Source organism: Triticum urartu, chromosome 2A (genome assembly GCF_056163025.1).
Source record: "Triticum urartu cultivar PI428250 chromosome 2A, HENAU_Tu73, whole genome shotgun sequence".
In the NCBI taxonomy this organism is placed as follows: Eukaryota; Viridiplantae; Streptophyta; class Magnoliopsida; order Poales; family Poaceae; genus Triticum; species Triticum urartu.
The window spans coordinates 355,636,266-355,644,500 of record NC_141874.1 but is presented as its reverse complement, the minus strand read 5'-3'; the positions used below and the strand labels follow the sequence as shown (position 1 = coordinate 355,644,500).

The following is an 8,235-nucleotide window of genomic DNA, read 5'->3' as shown; positions in this document are numbered from 1 at the left end:
TGCTAACGCGACACTACAATCAGAGACCCTTCGACGGAACTGTGTTCGATGCAATAATCATAAACGGTGGTGTAAAAAACCCGTCAAAAAAGGTGCAAAACATTTGCGATGGAGGATGGATCAAACACGGTTCAGATTTTAGTTGCGTGTGCGATGTAGGGCATACGGTTCAGTTCAATTAACTGTTTGAGATGATGAGGAACAAAAGAAACGGGAAGCTATATGAAGGTGTGTGCGATATACAGGATACGGTTCACTAGGATGAACTGTGTGTGATTAGGCAACATAATGGAAACGGTTCAACCGAACAAGATGTGTGTGATACGCGGCAAACTGGTCCGTAATCAGAAATGTGTGCGAAGACCAATAATAACATAGACGATTGCTGCTAATAAGCCATGTGGTTTGTTCTGTCTACAGAAGAATAACATGTATAAGGACTTGAGTCCATAAACAGATTGAACATCGAATTACATATGTGGCTAGTACACACATGACCTTTGCACACACGAAAGTACGTTCCAAAATGCCTATGAAACTCAAATAATGTATAAAAAGGCAAAACGAACCATGAATAATTTCATATGTTTAGGACGACGCTACTATATATAGTTGCATGTTGCCTCCATAAAGTAAATCAAGACGGGAAGAGACATCATATGTCGTTTCGCACACATAGGTGACAAGGTCCCTCTCGGAACAATGAGCCTTTTTGAGAGAAGCTCCGGTTTGTAAGATGATTGTACCAAAACTTGTCCCAAATTAGACTAATTTGTTACCACAACATGTTGGTGCTACGACATAACACCATGCCAAGTTTCATGATTTTGAGGCGAGTTTTGGATTTGCAGTAATTTTAAAACCAGGTTTCTCAATGTTTACTGTCGAGTCGGCACCGCCCTGGATAGGCTTTCTCCTCGTGGGTCCCAAATGATAAATCCAAATCTGTGACCACCATGCAGCTTTTCTTATTAAGAATTATAGCCCTTGGTGTGCAAGCTGAAAATAAGTTTGTGGGTGCTGGTGGGCACTACGAACTTGCGGTTCTATAATGAACAAAGATCTCAAGGATCCCGCGAGAGTGATGTTCTTTGCTTATGTTGTGAATACTTATAATATTTATGTCTTAATTAAGGAAATGGCAAGCCATTGGCCCAATATGAAAGAAAATATGGGTCAAAGCCGAGTTGAAAAGGGCAACAATATCTAACTCCAGCTAACAAAAAGTACAAAAGCACGAGGATTAATTGCTCATCAGGTTTAGACAAAATCCAGATTGAATAGGACAATGACATCTAACTCAACCAAAGTTTTCGGCAGTCACAATCAAATGGATCGGTTTGATCCATAAAATCAAGATCCCCGGCCAGAAATTCTACTGGTCCATGATGACAAGTTGTTGTAAATAGAAGCCGAGCATGATCAGAAGCCCTTAGGTCCACCGTCCACATGAAACTTCTTTTTATGTTGTTCCACACCTGCAGCCGTAAGAAATTTCTTATTGAAAAACATAATCGTCATGCACAATAGTGCCCTCGCATTCAACATGAAGAATGTGACAAAGATAGTATTTGCATCGTCGGATGCATATCCTTCGAGTGTTACTATCTTCAAATGAATGTCGTGACATCTGAGAAAATCCCGGTGCTTCTTGAGCCATCGATTGGTTATACCTTTTTCTCCATGTGTTAGGATGGACAAGCGCTTCAGTGAGCATAGAACATAATATTAGCATTGAAAGTGTACTCCAAGATGATACTTAACTTATGCGCACAAATGAAAAATGCAAATTACAAAAGTGTACGTGAATAATATACAGTACCTCAATAGGTGTGGAGGCAAACACCAACTCGAACCATTCAAAGGATCACTAATTGCACCCAAGGTCTCCAGTTTAGGTGCAGAGACCATAGTAATTTGTGAAGGTTTATAACAATAATCAAGGAGCAACCTTTGAAGTGAAGGGGCATCTCCGATGATGAGCTCCTATCCTTCAAAATGAATTCCAATGTTTACAAGGTGAGACGACTTTATTTTGAGACAAGGGATATGGATTCCTAGTCCAAAAACAAGCACCAAACGCTGTAGTTCAGGGCAGCTAGAGTGGATGATGCTGTGAAGTGAGGCACCGAAAGATCAACCAACACAAGCGCAAGTTTTTTCAGCAGTCGCAGTCAAAGCATTTGTACCATATAGTCTGCTAGATGGCACCGGGTCGAGGTGGCGGTGTCGAGAGAGGAGGAAAACCATGAGGTGGGCATCGGTGGTGAGGGCACAGATGCAGCTATTGGTGCTAACCTATCGCCGTAGTAATGGTAGAACTCAAACTGTTGGAGTTTATCAAATTGACGGGATGTCAGCCAAGCGGCCACCGTGTAGGGTATGTCTAGCAGGTAGCGTGCCGGGATGCAAATGCGTTGAACGGAGCCCTCATGGGAGGAGATGATGGCTCCGGGGAGTTCAGAATCATCATCGACAGATAGCTGACGACAGTCAGATTAAGAGGCGTGGTGCACCACAGAGTGCACCACCGAGATGCGAGGACTTGTGTGCGGTAGCCATCCTTTGTAGGGAGAAGGGAGATGATCTCCCCAAGGATTCCGTCCAGGAGATCGCTGCTGCGGTCCGCCGGAGATTCTACTAGTTCCTTAGGACCAGGGGGCGCTTCTGGCCGCACAGCCGGGTCCAAGATCTACATCCGGCGGCGGCACTGGTCGGAGCCTCATCTGTGTACATACCAATCTGAAAGAAATAAATGGCATAACATGTAGGACATTCGAAATGAATTCTCAAGATCAGGAAGAAAAAAGGCACAAACATATATGTAGGACATTCTAAATCAATTCTCAAGATCTGGACACGAATTATTAGCACGCTAGCTAACCCTAGTTGGATTATTAGCAAAAATTATTTGGACAGAACAAACAATTAATCACTACCTCTATACGGATAACATTCAAACAATCAATACACTACGTGCATCTAATGGATCTTAATTACTCTGATTTCATGGACTGGGAGAACATAACCATAGGATTTGTATTCCAGAAAAATTATAGAGGGGCGGGGTGGGCGGATTAACCACAGAAAACACTTGATATGTTTGCTGCACAAATGGGTATATAGATGACTAACCGATTTTCCGTCGGAGTCGCTGTTGTTGTCGGAGTTGTTGTTGACCTACGGCTCCGGCTTGTGGGGAGGGGGGGGGGGGCACGACGGCGCCAACAAAGTCAAGGTCGTGCGACTGCCCATGCGAGACCTCGTCGGTGGCGATGGAAACCTCTGTGGCCAGTTTCATGCATTGTGCGGGTGCTTCACCAGCCCCGGCGTCGCCACTCCCTCCGATGGTGCACTTCAGCGCCATCTCATACACTCCAGAGTCCAGACATTGGTGACCACTATGGACCGGGGGTGCGGCTGCCTATTATGGCCAGCGGCTCGGGCGCGCAATTAATACGGACCAGTGGGAGCGAGGCAGGCATCGGTCAAAAGTTGTCTCGCGTCCTGGTGAGCCTGCGCGGCGGACGTCTGCCATTCCTACCATCATTTCACACAGCTACTCGCACGCCTCCCCGTCAATACACACACTTGCACACACGCCTCCCGGTATGCCTGCACGGTGGAATGCTCGCATGCGTCCCGTCAACTCACTCCTACTCGCACGGCACACGGGGCGTGTGGTAGCACGTGTATTTTTTGGTTTATTTTCTGCCACTTTACTGCTTCACCGAACCGTTTGCGTTGAAGAGATGCACAAATCCTGCGTTGAACATCTCGCATGCTTCTCGGTGAACCTGCACACTGGACGAGTTTTGGATTTACTAGAATTTAAAACCAGGTATCTCAACATTTTGCCGACAATCAACAGTGCCCTGGTGTTGGAAATTCATTCCCATTTCTTGCATGGGATCTAATTAAGCTTGCACCCAAGAATTTTTTTGAAAGCAATAAGAGGCAACGGATATCGTTTCATCCCCAAATGTGGCACGTTCCCTACTGAAACCACCAGGCTTGTTGTGAGAAGCTCTGGTTTGTGAGAAGCATATACCCAAACCTGCCCCAAATGGGACAAAAAATTTACCACGACATGTTGATGCCGCTCCATGATAGCATGCCACGTTTCATGAATTTCAGACGAGTTTTGGATTTACTAGAATTTAAAAACCAGGTATCTCAATGTTGTGCCGGCAATCAACGGTGCCCTGGTGATTGAAATTCATTACCATTTCTTGCATGGGACCTAAGCATGCACCCAAGGACAAATATTTAATTTTTAAACCAATTTATATGCACTAGAGCATGTGCATGTAGTTCAAATTTGAATTATGCACAAAAATGCATTGAAAACTGAGTTAATGCATAAAAAATGTCCAAACGAACCTAAAAAAAATCACAAAAACTGACACAACACTCCTGTTGTTCTATATTGACACGAGAAAAAAAATTGAAAGCAATAAGAGGCAATGGATATCGTTTCGTCCCCAAAGGTGGGACGTTCCCTACCGAAACCATCATTCTTGTTGTGAGAAGCTCTGGTTTGTGAGAAGCATATACCCAAACCTGCCCCAAATGGGATAAAAAATTTACCACGGCATGTTGATGCCGCTCCATGATAGCATGCCAAGTTTCATGAATTTCAGACGAGTTTTGGAATTACTAGAATTTAAAAACTAGGCATCTCAATGTTTTGCCGGCAATCAACAGTGCTGAGAGAGTCCTGGATTAGGGGGTCTCCGGACAGCCAGACTATATACTTTGGCCGGACTGTTGGACTATGAAGATACAAGATTGAAGACTTCGTCTCGTGTCCGGATGGGACTCTACTTGGCATGGAAGGCAAGCTAGGCAATACAGATATGGATATCTCCTCCTTTGTAACCGACCTTGTGTAACCTAACCCCTCCGGTGTCTATATAAACCGGAGGGTTTTAGTCCGTAGGACAGGATACAATCATACCATAGGCTAGCTTCTAGGGTTTAGCCTCTCCGATCTCGTGGTAGATCAACTCTTGTAATACTCATATCATCAAGAATAAATCAAGCAGGACGTAGGGTTTTACCTCCATCAAGAGGGCCCGAACCTGGGTAAAACATCGTGTCCCCTGCCTCCTGTTACCATCCGCCTTAGACGCACAGTTCGGGACCCCCTACCTGAGATCCGCCGGTTTGGACATCGACATTGGTGCTTTCATTGAGAGTTCCTCTGTGTCGTCGCCATTAGGCTTGATCGCTCCTTCAATCATCGATAGCGATGCAGTCCAGGGTGAGACTTTTCTCCCAGGACAGATCTTCGTATTCGGCGGATTCGCACTGCGGGCCAACTCGCTTGGCCATCTGGAGCAGATCGAAAGTTACGCCCCTGGCCACCAGGTCAGGTTTGGAAGCTTAAACTGCACGGCCGATATCCGTGGAGACTTGATCTTCGACGGATTCAAACCCCTGCCAAGTGTGCTGCACGGTCTCGATGAGCATGATTTATCTCTGTCGTCGGACAGTGTTCAGGATATCGCACCGGCGACTGCTCCGACCCTTAATTCGGAGCCAATCGCGCCATCCATGGACGGGTGGATAGACCCCGCTATGGAGGCCGTACTCTCAGCGGCGATCGAGCCAAGGAACGACCTTACCTTTCATAAGAGCCGTGTTGCCGAACTACCGGATCCTTCTCCGGCCACGGACTCCGAACCGCCTGCGCCCCTGCCTGTCGAATCCGGCTGGGTGCCAATCATGAAGTTTACCTCCGCGGATGTTTTTTAGCACTCGCCCTTCGGCTACGTACTGAACTCATTAAGGTCTCTCTCCCTGTTAGGAGAATCCTGGCCGAACTACGTTCGGCAGGATTGGGATGTGGATGACGAAGAAATTCGCCGCCCACCCACCACCCACTTAATAGCCACTGTCAACGATCTAACCGACATGCTGGACTTCGACTCCGAAGACATCGATGGTATGGACGACGATGCCGGAGATGAACAGGAACCACCGCCCACATGGCACTGGACGCCCACTTCATCATATGATGTATACATGGTGGACACACCCAAAGACAATGATGTCGAGGAACAAAAGGACGCAACAAAGGATTGTCCCCTTGGGAAGTAGTCAAAAAGGCGGCGCAAGCGCCGCTCTAAACCCCGCCTCGGCAGAAACAACGGTCATATAGGCCCAGCGATAGAGCAGGGTGAACCATCGCCCGACCAGGGCAACACGGAGAATCAAACCGAACAACCCGACTCCGTCGAAGATAACAGTCCGGACGACATCACACCGGACAGGCTCCCGGAGCAACAGAATGCCCATCAAAGGCTGGTTGCCACTGCGAGGAGTCTGAAAAAGCAGAAGCAAAGGCTCAGGGCTGCAGAAGACACACTCAAAATTAGATGGAGTGAAGTACTCAACACATCAGCGAAGTACGGCAGTAATCACCACACCAAGAGCTATCCGAAGCGAAAGTTGCTACCTGAATTCGATGAGGAGGCCCTAGATCCTCCACAATTAAAAAATAAAATGGCCATCCAGTCGGATAGACGACCTCATAGCCAACATAAAGCGGCAAACGATGCCGCACATAAACCAGTACGCGATCCGCGTAAGGGCTCGCATCAAAAGGACGACGCAACCAGATCCATCTATGGACCACGCAAGAGCGCTCCAACATACAATGCAACACAATAAACATCCGAACACCACGGTACACCCAAATACAGGGGTGCCGCACACCCCCTATGTTTCACCGATGAGGTGTTGGACCATGAATTTCCAGAGGGATTCAAACCCGTAAACATAGAGGCGTACGACGGAACAACATACCCTGGGGTTTGGATTGAGGACTACATCCTCCATATCCATCTGGCTCGAGGAGACGATCTCCACGCCATCAAGTACTTACTCCTCAAGCTCAAGGGGCCAGCTCGGCATTGGCTTAAAAGCCTCCCTGAAAACTCCATCAGAAGCTGGGAAGAGCTCGAAGACGCCTTTCGGGCAAATTTTCAAGGGACATATGTCCAACCACCGGATGCAGACGATTTAAGTCATATAACTCAACAGCCCGGTGAGTCAGCCCGAAAACTTTGGAACAGGTTCCTCACTAAAAAGAACCAAATAGCCGACTGTCCGGACGCCGAAGCCTTAGCAGCTTTCAAGCATAGCGTTCGAGACGAATGGCTTGCCAGACACCTCGGTCAAGAAAAGCCGAGAACAATGGCAGCATTAACAAGCCTCATGACCCGCTTTTGCGCGGACGAGGACAGCTGGTTAGCCCGATGCAGCACCAGCGACCCAAGTATATCCGAAGTCAGGGATGGAAACGGGAAATCACGACGCAGCAATAATAAGCACCGGAATAAAGAAGACATCCCGAAGAGCACGGCGGTAAACGCCGGATTCAGAAGATCTTGGCCAGGTCAGCAAAGCCGCCCTCCAAAGGCAACAGAGACGAACTGTCCAGCCTAAACAAAATTCTTAACCAAATATGTCAGATCCATAGCACCCCTGATAAACCTGCAAATCATACCCACAGAGAATGTTGGGTCTTCAAACAGTCCGGCAAGCTCAACACCGAACACAAGGGGCAGGATACACCAAGTGAAGACGAGGACGAGCCTCGCAAGCAAAGCACAGGGGAACAGAAGAAATTCCCAGTAGAAGTCAAAACAGTCAACGTGTTACACGTGATAAAAGGGAGAAACAAAGCTGCACCTTTAGAGAAACATGCCCCAGGGCCTATCACCGCGGAGCTCCGCCACTGGTCGTCTCAATCAATCACCTTCGATCATCGGGACTACTCGGCAAGTATCCGACATGCAGGATGGGCTGCCTTGGTATTAGATCCAATAATTGGCGGATACCACTTCACACGAGTCCTGATGGATGGCGGCAACAGTTTCAATCTGATATATCAGGATACAGTCCGCAAAATGGGGATAGACCCAACAAATATTTGCCGCAGCAATGCTACCTTTAAAGGAGTAACACCAGGTCCAGAGGCTCATTCCAAGGGCTCCCTGCTACTAGAGGTTATATTCGGCTTCCCCGGTAACTTCCGCAGCGAAAATTTAACCTTCCACATCGCTCCGTTCCAAAGTGGCTATCAAGCACTACTCGGACGCGAAGCTTTCACTCGCTTTAATGCAATACCGCATTACGCTTCCCTCACGCTTAAGATGCCCGGTCCATGCGGCATCATTACAGTAAATGGAAATATTGAGCGTTCCTTGAGCGCCGAAGACAGTG

General features: G+C 47.4%; 1 pseudogene; it reads right to left on the bottom strand.

The window, feature by feature from the left end:
* Positions 1-1,706: 1,706 nt before the first annotated feature.
* On the bottom strand, positions 1,707-3,367 carry LOC147985094 (F-box/FBD/LRR-repeat protein At5g53840-like; annotated as a pseudogene).
* Between the last annotated feature and the right edge of the window lie 4,868 nt (positions 3,368-8,235).